General features: G+C 38.1%; 1 long non-coding RNA gene and 1 pseudogene across 2 annotated transcripts in view; both read right to left on the minus strand.

Moving 5' to 3' along the window:
* The window catches only part of LOC131381672 (uncharacterized), a 99,114-nt gene that overhangs the window by 48,176 nt on the left and 35,181 nt on the right, over positions 1 to 15,757 (minus strand). The window lies entirely within an intron of this gene.
* LOC116456882 (tyrosine-protein phosphatase non-receptor type 11-like) lies at positions 12,224 to 13,869 on the minus strand (annotated as a pseudogene).

The following is a 15,757-nucleotide window of genomic DNA, read 5'->3' on the forward strand; positions in this document are numbered from 1 at the left end:
TAACTCTGCTGATTATTTTTATTTGCTGTGCAGAAGTTTTTTAGTTTAATTAAGTTCCATCTATTTATCTTTGCTTTTGTTGCATTTGGTTTTTGGTTCTTGGTCATGAAGTCTATCTATGCCAATTTCTAGAAGGGTTTTTTTTTTTTTTCCCAGTGTTAGCTTCTAGAATCTTTATGGTTTCAGATCTTAGATTTAAGTCTTTGATTCATCTTGGGTTGACTTTTGTATAAGGTGAGAAATGAGGATCCAGTTTCATTCTTCTACATGTGGCTTGCCAATTATCCAAGCACCATTCGTTGAATATGGTGTCCTTTCCTCACTTTATGTTTTTGTTTGTTTTGTTGAAGATCAGTTGGCTTTAAGTGATTGGCTTTGTTTTTGCATTCTCTATTCCATTCCACTGGTCTATGTGCCTATTTTTATACCAGTACCATGCTGTTTTGGTGACTATGGCCTTATAATACAGTTTGAAGTCAGGTAATGTGATGCCACCAGATTTGCTCTTTTTCTTAGTCTTGTTTTGGCTATGTGGGCCCATTTTGCTTCCTTATAAATTTTAAGATTTTTTTTTTCTAGTTTTATGAAGAATGATGGTGGTATTTTTATGGGAATTGAATTGAATTTGTAGATAGCTTTTGGCAGTATGGTCATTTTTACGATATTGATTTGACTCATCCATGAGCATGGCAAGTGTTTCTATATGTTTGTGTCATCTATGATTTCTTTGAGCAGCGTTTTGTAGTTTTCCTTATAGAGGTCTTTTACCTCCTTGGTTAGGTATATTTCTCTTTTATTTTTGAGATGAAGTTTTGCTCTTGTTGCCCAGGCTGGAATGCAATGGTGCGATCTCGGCTCACTGCAACCTCCATCTCCTGGGTTTAAGTGCTTCTCCTGGCTCAGCCTCATGAGTAGCTGGGATTATAGGCATGCACCACTATGCCCAGCTAATTTTGTATTTTTGGTAGAGATGGGGTTTCTCCATGTTGGTCAGGCTGGTCTCGAACTCCCAACCTTAGGTGATCCGCCAGCCTCAGCCTCCCAAATTGCTGGGATTACAGACGAGAGCCACTGCACCTGGCCTGGTTAGGTATATTTCTGTACTTTTCTTTTTTTTTTTTTTTGCAGCTATTGTGAAAGGGGTTGAGTTTTTCATTTCTTTCTCAGCTAGGTCACTGTTGGTATATAGTAGAGCTACAGATTACAGATTTGTGTACATTAATTTCATATCCTGAAACTTTGCTGAATTCATTTGCCAGTTCTAGGAACTTTTTGAATGAGTCTTTAGGATTTTCTATGTATACAAACATCATCAGCAAACAGCAACAATTTGATCAGCTTCATTTCCTTGTTACTGATTTGGATGCCCTTTATTTCTTTCTCTTGTTTGATTGTCCAGTACTATGTTGCATAGAAATGGTAAATGTAGGCATCCCTGTCTTGTTCCAGTTCTCAGAGGGAACGCTTTCAGCTTTTCCCCATTCAGTATTATGTTGGCTGTGAGTTTGTCATAGATGGCTTTTATTACATTGAGATACATTGCTTGTATGCTGATTTTGCTGAGAGTTTTAATCATAAATGGATGCTGTACTTTGTCAATCGCTTTTTCTGTGTCTATTGAGATGATCATGTGATTTTTGTTTTTAATTCTGTTTATGTGATGTATCACATTTATTGACTTACATAGGTAAAATCATCCCTGCATCTCTGGTATGCAACCCACTTGATCATGGTGGATTATCTTGTTGATGTGCTATTGGATTCAGTTCACTAGCATTTTGTTGAGGATTTTTGCATCTATGTTCATTAGGAATATTGGTCTGTAGTTTTCTTTTTTTGTTATGTGCTTCCCTGGGTTTGCTGTTAGGGTTGTACTGGCTTCTTAGAATGATTTAGGGAGGATTACCTTTCTGTCTATCTTTTGGAATAGTGTCAACAGGATTGGTACCAATTCTTCTTTGAATGTCTCATCAAATTTAGGTGTAAAAATCCATCCTGTCCTGGACTCTTTTTGTTGTCATTTTTAAAAATCACTGTTTCAATCTCCCTGCTTGTTTTTGTTCTGTTCAGAGATTCTGTATCTTCCTGGTTTAATCTAAGAGGGTTGTATATTTCCAGGAATTTATCCAACTCCTCTAGGTTTTCTAGTTTACCTGTGTAAAGATGTTCATAGTAGCCTTGAATAATCTTTTATATTTCTGTGGTATTGTTTGTAGTATCCCATTTTGTTTTTAATTGACCTTATTTGAATCATCTCTCTACTTTTCTTGGTTAATCTCACTAATGATGTATCAATTTTATGTATCTTTTCAAAAAAACAGGTGTTTGTTTCATTTATCTTTTGAATTTTCGGACTGTTTGTTTCAATTTCATTTAGTCTGCTCTAATCTTTGTTATTTCTTTTCTTCTGCTGGATTTGGGTTTCGATTGTTCTATTTTACTCCAGTTCCTTGAGGTGTAACCTTAGATTTTCTATTTGTGCTCTTTCAGACTTTTTGATGTAAGCATTTAATGTAATGAACTTTCCTCTTGCACCACTTTTCCTGTATCACAGAGGTCTTTATAGGTGGTGTCACTATTATGATTCAGTTCAAAGAATTTTTAAATTTCCCTCTTGATTTCATTGTTGACCCAACAATACTTCAGGACCAGGGTATTTTATTTCCTTGTATTTGCATGGTTTTGAGGGTTCTTTTTAGAGTTGATTTCCAGTTTTATTCCACTGTGGTCTGAGAGAGTACTTGATATAATTTCGATTTCTTAAATTTACTGAAACTTGTTTTGCGGCCTATCATATAGTCTATCTCGGAGAATGTTCCATCTACTGATGAATAGAGTGTATTTTCTGCAGTCATTGTGCAGAATGTTTTGTGAATATCTGTTAAGTCAATTTGTTTTAAGGTATAATTTAAGTCCATGGTTTCTTTGTTAACTTTCTGTCTTGATGACTTGTCTAGTGCTGTCAGTGGAAGATTAAAGTCCCCCATCTATCTCACTTCTTAGGTCCAACAGCAATTATTTTATAAATTTAGGAGCTCTTGTGTTAGGTGCATATATATTTAGAATTCTGATATTTTCCTGTTGGACAAGTCCTAGTCCTTGTATCATTACATAACGTCCCTATTTGTCTTTTGTAATTACTGTTGCTTTAAAGTTTGTTTTGTCTGATGTAAGAGAAGCTACTTCTGCTTGTTTTTGGTGTGCATTTGCATGGTATATCTTTTTCCACTCTCCTGAAAATAGCACATACTTGGTTGGTGAATTCTTATCCATCCTGCCATTCTGTACCTTTTAAGTTGAGCATTTAGCCTATTTACATTCAGTGTTAGGATTGAGATGTGAGGTGTCATTCTATTAATCGTGCTCTTCGTTGCTTGAATACTCTCAGCATTCGTTTTCTGGAAAAGACTGTATCTTTCCTTCATTTATGAGCCTTAGCTTCGTTGGATACAAAATTCTTGGCTGATATTTGTTTTGTTGAGGAGGTTAAAAATAGGACCCCAACCCCTTCTAGCTAGTAGAAGTAGGGTTTCTGCTGAGAAATCTGCTGTTAATCTGACAGGTTATCTTTTATAGGTTACCTAATGCTTTTATCTCACAGCTCTTAAGAGTCTTTCCTTTGTCTTGACTTTAGATAACCTAAGGAGTATGTGCCTAAGTGATGATCTTTTTACTATGAATTTTCCAGGTGTTCTTTGAGCTTTTAGTATTTGGATGTCTAGATCGCTAGCAAAGCCGGGTAAGTTTTTCTTGATTATTCCCTCAAATATGTTTTCCAAACTTTTAGATTTCTCTTCTTCCTCAGGAACACCAATTATTCTTACTTTTGGACATTATCGTAGTCCCAAACTTCTTGGACACAGCTTTTATTTTTAAAAATTCTTTTTTCTTTGTCTTTGATGGATTGGGTTAATTCGAAAGCCTTGCCTGTGAACTCTGAAGTTCTTTCTTCTGCTTGTTTGATTCTATTGCCAACACTTTCCAGTGTGTTTTGCATTTCTCTAAGTGTGTCCTTGATTCCTAGAAGTTGTGATTTTTTAAAATTTATTTCACTGAAAATTTTTCCTTTCATATCCTGTATCATGTTTTTGATTTCTTTAAATCGGACTTCACCTTTCTCTGGTGCCTCCTTGACTAGCTTAATAATTGACTGTCTGAATTCTTTTTCTGGCAATTCGGAGATTATTTTCTTGGTTTAGATACATTGCTGGTGAACTGATATGATCTTTTGGGGGTGTTAAAGAACCTTGTTTTGTCATATTACCAGAATTGTTTTTCAGGTTCCTTCTCATTTGGGCAGAATATGTCAGAGGGAAGATCTGGGATTCAAGGGCTGCCATTCAGATTCTTTTGTCCCGCAGGGTGCTCCCTTGATGTGATGTTCTCCCTGTTCCCATAGAAATGGGGCTTCCCGAGAGCTGAACTGGGTAGTAATTGTTTTTGCTCTTCTGGGTCTAGCCACTCAAGGTCCGGGCTGATACTGGGGAGTGTCTGCAAAGAGTCCTGTGATGTGATCAGTCTTCAGATCTTGCAGCGGTGAATACCAGCACCTGCTTTGGTGGAGGTAGCAGGGGAGTGAAGTGGACTCTGTGAGGGTCCACAGTTGTGTTTTTGTTTAGTGGGCTGGTTTTGTGTTAGTTGGCCTCCAGCCAGGAGGCGGACTTTCAAGAGTCCATCATCTGTGGTCATATAGGGAGGATGCAAACTTGCTCTAGGGACGCCTGGTTAAGTATTCAGGAATCTCAGATGGTGATCAGGGCTATAGAGCTCCCAAGAGATTATGACCTTTGTCTTTGGCTACCAGGGTAGGTAGAGAAAGACCTACCAGGTCGGGGGCAGGGATAGGCATATCTGAGCTCAGCCTCTCCTTGGGAAGGGCTTGCTGTAGCTATTGTGGGGGATGGGGCGTGGTTCCCAGTTCAATGGAGTTATATTCTCATGGTGATTATGGCTGCCTCTGCTGACTCATACAAGTCACCAGGGAGGTGGGGAAAAGCCAGGAGTCATTGGTTTCACTCTACTTCTCTGCAGTCAGTAGTCCTAAAGGTCAATTTCACTCCCACTTGTGGTCGCCTAACAGTACCGTGTCTATTTCCAGGCAACTGCTGACTAGGGCTGAGAATTTGCCTCAGAACAGGAGCCTCGCCATTGAGGAAGCAAGCAGACGCTCAGTTTTTTGGCATTTCAGATAGCCTGCATGGGTGATCCAGTTCCTTCAAAGGGTCTGTGGATTCTCTCACCTTTCCTAGTATGTTCCTGTGGTAGTTCTTGGAGCAAAAGACTCACAAAAATGTGAGTCTTCACAAGCTGCTCTGTCTGACCAAGTGGGAGCTGCAGACTTTAGTCCTGTCTTCTAACCATCATCTTAATCTTCAGTATCCAATTTTAGACACTCCTTATGTTGTAGTTATCAGAGTGCTTCTACAGCATGGAAGCCTTACAAATTAACTCTTCTGGACAGCAGAGAAGCCCAGAGATGTGAGGCAGACACTTGGAACCACTTTTTCACCAAGGATTTGCTCTGAGGAGGGTGGGGATCTGAGAAGCTGAACAGTCATCTGTGGTTGAGAGGCGAGAAACTTACCAGAGTTTTGGACAATTGCACAGAGTTGATGAGAGGGCATAAATTGGAATTTGAGGCTGACCTGGGAGAAGGATCCTGGATTCCACACCAAAATTTCAGTTGAGTCCTGAGAGGATATGCCTTAGGTTAGGTGAAGAGAAAATATGCCAGCCATCACAGTAACTGAAGCCAGCATCAAAGCAAGTCAAGGTCCATTTGTATTAAGGTTCCCTGCACACTGTTTAATTGATTCTTGAAGAAAACATTTTTGGATGAAAAAACAGTTTGAGTTTTAAGTTATCTTGCAATGTTTTATACATAATTTCTTGCTCTCATGCAAAAATAGGCATGCAGCAACACAATAACAGCAACAACAACACACACACACACACACACAAACTGAAAGCAAACCAAAGAAAGAAAGAAAGAAAGAAAAAAAAAGCAGAAATATCATAGTAAAACTGCCAAAAACAAAGAGGAAAATTATAAAGGCAGCAAGAAAATAGAATTAGAGAAACCAGAAAAAAGCATGTTGCCTTCAAAAAACTTCCCCAAAGAAACAATAGAAGCCAGCAGACAATGGGCTGAAACCACTGAAGTGCCACCCTGGAACCCCAGAATTCAATACCTTGTGAAAATATCATTCATAAATGAAGATAATTGTTAATTTCTGAAAAACAAAAACTGGAAGAAATCAGCTGTGTAAGTCCCCAATTAAAGAAAATGCTACAGGAAGATTTTTTTGGCACTGGAAAACAATCACAGATAGAACGATGGGGATAAAGAAAGCAGAGGGAAGAATGTGGCAGGCAAATTTGAAGGTGGATTAAATGAAATTGACTAAGGAAATAATTATATGTTGTAGAGCTTTATATATAATACTTATGCACAATTAAGTACATATTATAGATATGCATGCACCTTAATTAAAGCACATATCTACAATAAAACTAAAGGCATGGGGAAATAACTGGAGACAGATGTTCTAAGAATTCTAAGACCCCTATATTGTCTGAAATCCGGAAATATTCTAGGAAACACACTCTGTCCTATGCTAGTCCTGTATTTTATTTTACCATTAATGAGTTAAGTGTATCTTATAAATTTTAGATGAATTGTCAACTCAAAGTAAAATAATAACTAGCAAATTATCAAAAAGGCAAATGGAAATTGATTAAAAAACATATAATACATCCAAAAAAATGGAAGAAAGAATGAAAAAATTATAAAATAAAAAAGTCTACTTAAACACACATGTCAGTAATTAGGGTAATTATAAATGAATTAAACAACAATTTTTTTTAAAAGTTTGTCACACTGGTTTTTAAAAACTATATACTGCCTATTACTATCTAAACACCATATAGTAAATATAAGATAGGTAGAGTAGTATGAAAAAAATAAATAAAATGAAAACATTTATCAAAATAGAACTTGCTTACCAATATATAGAGAAACTTTAACCTGTGCTGGCATGTGATTTGCATTAAAAAAATAGCAATTATTTTTATTACATCTCGAGTTTGACCTGGAGATGTTATTGTCTGGGTTTATTTTTCATTCTCTACCCTTCACAATGTTTAATTTTTCTCTCACATTGCTTCTTTCAGAATTTTCTCATTCCAGAATTATCTGATATTGATACTACCATTTATGTATTTATTAGAATTCTGAAATAAATTCTTCATAACAAACTCAAAATCTCAATGACTTATAGAAAGATTTTTTTTTTCTTTTTTACTTATAGAAACATGGGCTTCCATATTCCCTGTGAGTTCCTCATTCTGGAATTAGCATTAGCCTTGGTTATGCTCTTTTCAAGGCAGATGGTAGAAGAAATGTAAGAGCTAAGCTAAACTACACAAGCACATTTTAAGCAGAAACTCAGGGCATCTCCTAATATCCTATTATTGGCCACAAGAATCATTTGGTGAAGCCTTCATCAATGTGATATGCTGGATGGTCTGTGTTCTCTCTTGGAGGCACTGCAGTCACATGGCAAATATTGGTGTATCATTTTATTACAAGAAGGGAGTGAAGAGATGGAACAATAATTTTATGTATTACATTTGGCAAATTTACCTTTACATTTGTTCAATTGTCACTTCCATAAGAAATCATGTACACAAGCCCACAGTGTAGGCACAATACAGTAATATAGTCCAGCAGTGTACCATTTTGTCCTAGGAGTTTTATTGTGTTTCTTGCCCATACGTATATATTTGTTGAGAATAAGCTCTGTGTAGATGTATATGTATGTGCAATTTACATATGTTTATATAAATCACATATTTTTAAAATTAGTTCAATATGATTATAATAAGTGTCCATTAAATACTTGAAGAGGCTTGTCCAGAGATAACGCATTATCTCAATTGATTGTTCACAGTCACAGATCTAACTTCTGTTCTACTCTTTTCCTCCTTCTCACTATTGCGCTTGACTAGTCTTAAAAAAATAAAAATAAAAAAATAAATACTTGTTAAAGAAATAAAATTTTTGAAATGGAGTCTCACTCTGTCACCCAGGCTGGAGTGCAGTGGCATGATCTTGGCTCATTGTAACATCTACCTCCTGGGTTCAAGTGATTCTCTTGCCTCAGCCTCCCAGGTAGCTGACATTAGAGGCACCCGCCACCACGCTTGGCTAATTTTTTTTTTTTCATTTAAGAAAATGGTTTTATTCCTAATTTTTAGTTCCCATACAGTTTACAAATACACTTTTACTCTGATAATACAGCTTTGCAACTAGCAAAGCAGTTGCACTAACATTCATAAATATAGGTGGGGAGAAAATTAACATTCACTAATATTTCTCTACATAAACTATTCTTTTAATGTCATTTTTTAAAAAACAGTTGCAAATAGACTACATAATATACGTGGGCAAAAAGGTAATTAAGTGAATCTCTTGAAACACTAAATGTATAATAAACAGCATATTATCAACATTTACATGATTCACATCAAAATGATGACATCCTAAAACATATTCCTTTTAAAGGATAGATTTATCAATAAATATTGCATATCTTTTAATACTCTGGTGCAATGCTTCATATATTGCAGGAAAATTAATTATAGATCTAGTCATCAGCTTAATCAGGGATCCTTTTCCCATTAGCTTTTATTAATAAAAGAATCACAATTAGGTCATACATAAACAGGCAAATTATTAATTACATGATTTGAGGCTTACGATGAAAACTTGTCAAAATTAGTTTGATATACAGCAAAGTTATACGACACACTAAAACCAACTATTCAATGGTTTTTGCCTTGTGTGAACTGCCCATAGTGAAAAACAAACAAATTTTTAGTGATGAAAGATACTATAAACTATATTTCGGAATGTTTCAAGAGGAAGAAGGAAAAAAGTTAAGGGCAAATACAGAGCCTAACAAAGGCATCCCGACATCAGGGAGGCCATGTGCTTGCTATATGTAAAACTTGAGTTCCCCAACAACATACAGAAAACAAAAGCTGCACTGGCTTTGTAGTTATGTCTACAGTCTAAGTTTCCCTTATGGATACTGAGCTACAAGAAAACACTTCAAAATTGCAAACCTTTCCACATCCCCCTGAATTAAAAAAACGCAAGATGTTATTAGTTCTTAAAATCCCCAATAAAATAACCCCTAAAAATAATCTTGACCATTTTCTTGGCTGTTTCCCCAGAGCAACTGGGCTCTTTAAAGAATGCACACACACCAGGAAAGTCCTACCCATGTTTTCTCATCCCCAATTAGCCACATTTGAAAAGACCTTGATTTCAGTGGGAGAGATGACCGTTAAGTTTCAGAAGGGCCACACCCTAGACACAAAGTGCCTTTTAGTTTTTCTTTTTTTTTGAAAAAGTTACTAAGACTGTGAAATTTGGCTTTTTTTTTTTAACCCCAATACCATGTGCCAGATAAATCTTTCACTCCAAAATATAAAATCCTATGCTTATAATTTTAAAATCCTCAGTGAGTTATGGAATATTGTGCATATTTAATACCTACCAGAAACCTGGAAGTAAATGGCATCCATGTGTCTGTCACACCGACTTTCCAAATAACCTGAATCACCCATTACTGACTGCTTTGGTCCTGGGCTCTCTGACTCCCGCAGAAACCACCTCTTTGGAACTTTCATTTCTACAATTTTTTTAAAACTTGCACCTAATCCCAGCCCCTCTGCCTGATTCCATCCCATGTAAAGTAAACTCATCCGAGAACCTGCGGTCACCTTTTACCAAACACATGATAAGCCTTAGCAGTCTAGGGTCTATGATAACTCTGGCCTTGGCCTAAGTTCACATAAGAACGTGATAGTTTGTTGACCTCATGGAGGGGAATCTAAATGAAATCAGTATCTTGTAACAAACAAAGCTTGCCAAGATCAGGTATTTCCATTCTGAGTATAAAAGCAACTGATCTTAAGCAACAGGCAGAGATGTTAATGCAGGAGACACATTTGCACAAACTCTTCTGTGCTGGTGAAAGACTTTACCCCCAAAGTCAAGTCAAGACAAAACCAAAGCAAAATGGAGAATGAGTCAACGTAACAATGCAATAAAAAGAACAGGATTCAAGCTTCTTGCTGCAAATACTGAGCTGAAATCTTTTTCTTTACAAGTTTGACTAGAAGACAGCAGTCACAACATTTCCCTAATAAGGGAATACCTTCAGGCCACACCTGTGTTCTGAAGCAATTCAAAGCTCAATGAATATTGGGGGGCGGGGGTAGGGGCTGATATATATTTTGTCAGTGAGAATGGCAGCCAAACTACCTTAGAGTCTCAAGAGGCTGAGAGACCTCAGAAAGGAATTATTACCAGGGCTGGATCTAGGCCTTCCTTTCAGGAGCCACAGTCAGAAGAATCCAAGGAGACCGTAACTTCAGGGCAAAGATGCCATAGCATTTTATTACCATTACAAAGGACAACCAATGATATTTTCATTGAAATATCCACACTGAATGATGATTCAACATATGAGGCAAAGAGAGATGTCTTTGGAGAAGGGACTTAAGGTAGAATATTAGCAAATCTTACCAGTTGGCTAAAACAAAAATGAGCTTGTTCAACCTGGCTGGAGGCCTGTTAGGGCTGTTCCTTCTCACTGTGGCCTGACTGAAAACCAGTGGCATTAAGAAAGAGTCACATTTCCCAAGTCTGGGAGTGCCCCAGTGGGGTGGCGCTGCTCTCAAAAGCCCTGTGTCCCTAAACACATCCATCCTCACAAGATCAGTTTCCCCAAGTGCTGGTTCCAAAAATAGGCTCAGAGTTGGCAGAAATCATTCAGGAAGCTTCTTGAAGGCCCTCTCTTTATTTCTCAGTCTGACTTTCAGCTTGTCCCAGCTACTGTAAGCGGCTTCGGCTTCCCAAGTTCACTAGCAACTTCTACTTTTGCTAATGTCCTTGGTTTTCCATGGCCAAGGCTGTGGTTGTGACCGTCTGTTAGACTAGTGGCCCCCCAATTAGCTGCACCTCCATTTCACATCCTTTTCTTGAATCTGGGCTGGGCTTGTGACTTGTTTAGTAACTAGAGGGCATACTCCAGCTCTCTTCTGATTAGAAAAAATCATCATCAATAGAGGGCAGTAGAAGGAACACTGTGACAATTCTGCACTTAAGTCTTCAGAAGGCCTGGCCACTCTGCTTTTGAGCTCTTGGGAGCTCTGAGCTGCATGTGAGAGGTCTAGGTACCCTGCCAGCCAGGCCACTGAAAGAGACTACATGGAGAAGGAGAGACTCAAGACTGCAGGCAGAGAGATAAGCCCAGCCATCCCAGTCTCTCCGCTGACCTGCTGACCACATGAGTGGCCGCCTGCAGGCTGGCAGAAGAACAGCCCAGCTGAGCCCAGCTCAGACTGAAGAACAGTTGGGGGTGGTGATTTTTTAAGCCACTAAAGTTTTAGGGTAAGTTTGTCAGCAACATTTGACAACCAAAAACACTGATCATTCATAGATGCCTTTTTTCTAAGTACAAGATAGTTACTCAAATGCAAAGAAAATATGGCAAACGTTTTCCCACCACAACCTTCTCAGTCAACAGCTGAACTATAATTGGTCATCAGCTGAAAAAAAATAAAAAGCCACACCTCTTATCTTAGTTCATAAATATCCATGATTCTTTTCCTATGACTCTTTAATGCCAATGCAAAAGTAGACCAGTCAGCTTCTGACAGTCTCAGGCACTGGCTTAGTTCTCATTTGGCCAAAAATAGAAGCTATCAAAATGAATTATCCACTACTGGATACATGATGGTAAATGAGATCGTTCTCACTTTTCTAGGATGTCGTTACTTAATTTTCCTAAATCATTTCTTCTTATCATCCTCCACAATGAGGAAAAAAACATAAACTGGTTAAGGTTATAAAAAGAAAGAAAAAAGCCTGTTACTAGAATTTGAATCCCCATCATCTGCAAAATACAGTGCACAATTTAACTGCTTCTTCAATTTAAAACAAATTCTATAAAATATAATGTTGTCTACATCGTAGAGATGATTTCTTCTTATCTGAGGAAATAAGTAATTGGGAAGCAGGTATTTTTGAGTTAAAATACAGTGATCTTTAAGTGGTTTCAAATTTTGCTTATCAAAAGGTAGTCAACCACAGTGCAAACCTTCCAAATCTAAATTCTGTCTTCACATAAACTTTCTTGCATCTGTTCTTGATCTTTTTAGAGAGAGGGTGAAAGTCCACATCTATTTCTGTGCTGAAGTTTTGGCAGGTTTTCTCATCTGAAACTTTTCTGCTGTTGCATCAGGCCCACGTTTTCAGACTCTAGCACTGTCTTCTCTCATTTCTGCACACGGTGGCGTTGGAGTACAAGGCAAGAGGGGGCTCTGATCTCCACTTGTCTGGTCTGCTAGAGATATTTAATATCTGTATATTCGTGCCCTTTCCTCTTGCTTTTCTGCTCTTCTTCAATCCTGAGCTGCAGTGTTTCAATATAATGCTGGACTGTCATATAGATAAATCGGTACTATGCTTCTGTCTGGACCATCCCTGACCTCTGAGACTGCACCATCTGGATGGTTTTGGGAATGTCAATGTTGCAGTCAACACCTTTCTCTCTGACGATGTCAATAAGAATATCAATCACAATGAATGTCCCTGTCTGGCCAATTCCAGCACTGCAGTGCACCACAACTGGCCCTGCATCCATGATGCTCTCCTGCTTATGGTACACCTCCTCCAGGAAGTCCAGCATGCCCCCGGGTCACTGGGCACTCCATGGTCCGGCCAAGTCCGAAAGTGGTATTGCCAGACCCTTCTCTCCATGTTCCCTCGTCCGACCTTTGAAAGTGTAAGTTCTCTTAGCGTATAGTCATGAGAGGCGCTATCTCTGACGTTCCTAACACGCATGACGCCGTATTCTTTTAGAGCATACTCATCAGGCCAGTATTTGACACATTTACTCTTTCCTCTCTCCACTTCTTTTGTTGTCATGACAATCACTAGGGAGTTTTCCTGGAATACCATCCGCCAAAAGTCATTCACCGTGTTTTGCAGGCAGTCTTGTGTGGCAATGTAACTCTTTTAGGGCTTTGAATTGTGGCACTTGGTGTCAAATTCAGGAATGATGATATTTGCTTTGATGTAATCTGAAACAGGCTCATTGGGCTCACTGTCGTGTAGGACAACTGTGGTATGATCAAAGGGCAGGATGTTTTTATATCTATTTTTGTTTCTGTTTTCTTGCCTTTGACCTTCTTTTCAGCTGTAGAGAAGTTTGCACTCTTGTTGTTGTAGTGTCTCAAATTTTTCCCAAAAGCCTTGTTTGACTTTATCTGTTGTCTCAGCTAATTTGCTTAGTTCTCGAACTCTGCTTTCTATTTCAGCAGCATTTATACGAGTCGTGTTAAGGGGCTGCTTGAGTTGTAGTACCAGTGTTTCCACCATAGGATTCTTCTTGTAATGTTCCTTAAGATCTGTCAAAGAATCAAACCGTTCTCCTCCACCAACGTTGTATTTCAGTTCCTTTCAGAGGTAGGATCTTCACAGTTCAGAGGATATTTAAGCTCAACGACATCTCCATTCTTCTCTTTTAATTGTCCATGATGTTCCATGTAATACTGGACCAACTCAGCCAAAGTGGCAAATTTCTCCCCTCCATACAGGTCATAGTAATCACCAGCGTTCTGAATCTTGATGCGGGTGACAGCTCCATTTCTTCTAACGAAAAATGTGAAGTCTCCAGCATTGCTTTTACTAGGCCTTGCCAAAAAACTGCCATCAACTCCTCTTGTCAACAGTAGGTTTTCTGCCTCCACACCAGTGATATTTGGGTGAAACCGTCTCCGCGATGTCATGTTCCTGCCACCTTCTGGCTCCACGACGGACCCGCTCCTTGCTCAGGCTCTGCTGGGCTCGGTCACATCGGGCTGGCCAGAGGGAGGCCTGCTCGGGACCGGACGCGGGGCAGAGTCAGCCGGCCGTGCACAGACCCCCGCTGCAGTCCTGAGGATCCTGGAGAGCGTGCAGCCACCCCCCGGTCTGGCTGGCTCCTCCTCCAGCTAGTTTTTGTACTTTTAGTGGAGACAGGCGTTTCACACTTTTGGCCAGGCTGGTCTTGAACTCCTGACCTAAAGTGATCCACCCTCCTTGGCCTTCCAAAGTGCTGGGATTACAGGCTTGAGCCACCATGCATGGTCGGGCCTCTATTTCAATATGATTTTTATTTGGATGGACATCTGGAGAAGCCTATGCTGTATTATATCGCTTTGCTTTCCATAACTATAGAAATATCTATATTACAAGCTATATATAATTTCATGAATTTCAGATAAAACGCTGAAGGTCTGAGCATGGGATTCATGCAATATAGTAATTGTAATATCCAACATTAGAAAGATACGGATTTCCTGTTATTGGACTATCTCACTATATTTTTCTTAGCTTACAAGAACAACTGAAGAAAATTATGGTGTATTATAGGATAGACATGATTTTCCTGAATTTCCAATAAAATTCTAGAGGCTCTCATTAGAAGACCAACAATGTAAAATAGTAAAACTGATATATCCACTATTAGAAAGATGCAAACTTCAAAATGATATTCTTGTCTTCTGATAGAATTGCTTTTGTACATCTATACCTTCAGAGTTTTGTTTTGTTTTCTGAGCCGGTTATGAGAAGAAACAGAAATTTTAGGAAATGAAACTTTATTTTCCGCAGTATTTTAGTTTTGTACATTAAACTTCTTTTACTTAAAATATTTTGTATTTACTTTCTAGCATTTTTTCTTCTTCTCATATTTATGTGTTGATGCATGGGGTACCTAATAAAATAGATACAATTGATTATTCCTATAAAGATTTATATGCCTCAAAACCTGGAAGTTGCCTTACATTTTCATAATTTGTTTCTTTATATTTGAATAACACTAAAATGTAAAGATTACATGGTGAATACAGGCTGAACCTTAAAACTGCCCATTGTTATATTTAAAAAGTCATTCAGAAAAACATCATATATTGTATAATTCCAATAGTGTAAAGTTTTAGAAAGTGCTTAACTATTGAGAGAGTAAACAGATCACTGGTTGCCAGAGGTTCAGATGGGGGGATCTTTAGTAGGTGAATCAGAGGGAATATTTTATTGTGGCAAAACTATTCTGTAATGGTGAATAGAAGAATTTTAACATTTGACATGTTAGGCATTTAAGTTCACACCTTGTGCCATAAACTTCTGTGTGACATATGTGATGCCAATAGAATGGAATGTAGAATGTGAGAAAGTAATCCAAATATATTACCAATTTATAAAACAACCTCACCGACCGAAGTTACGGAATGAGGTACCAATACAAGTAACTTTGGAGTTAGTGGAGTTTTTTAAAATAAGGGCAAAAGGAAGTGTATGTAAGCACCGTATTCTACCTGATGAAACGATTTTCCATGGAGATACAAATTAATAGTTTTGAAACCACTGAACACTGAAATTGAATAATTCGGTAAATAAATGGTGAATGATGGGGCAAGATTTCTAAATATTGGAGTGAGAGATTACAGGCAAGTAAGGAAAAGAGGACAGAATAATCCAGGTGGTCATAGATTAGAGTTGGAGACATCAATACAATATAATGTTTAGCTTAATATAGACAAAGGCAGTTAAATACGTGTGTGTATGTGTATGTGTGTGTATACATGGGTTGATCTATCCACATATACTTATTTGCTTTACCAGAACTAATAAGTA

Source organism: Hylobates moloch, unplaced genomic scaffold (genome assembly GCF_009828535.3).
Source record: "Hylobates moloch isolate HMO894 unplaced genomic scaffold, HMol_V3 SCAFFOLD_17, whole genome shotgun sequence".
In the NCBI taxonomy this organism is placed as follows: domain Eukaryota; kingdom Metazoa; phylum Chordata; class Mammalia; order Primates; family Hylobatidae; genus Hylobates; species Hylobates moloch.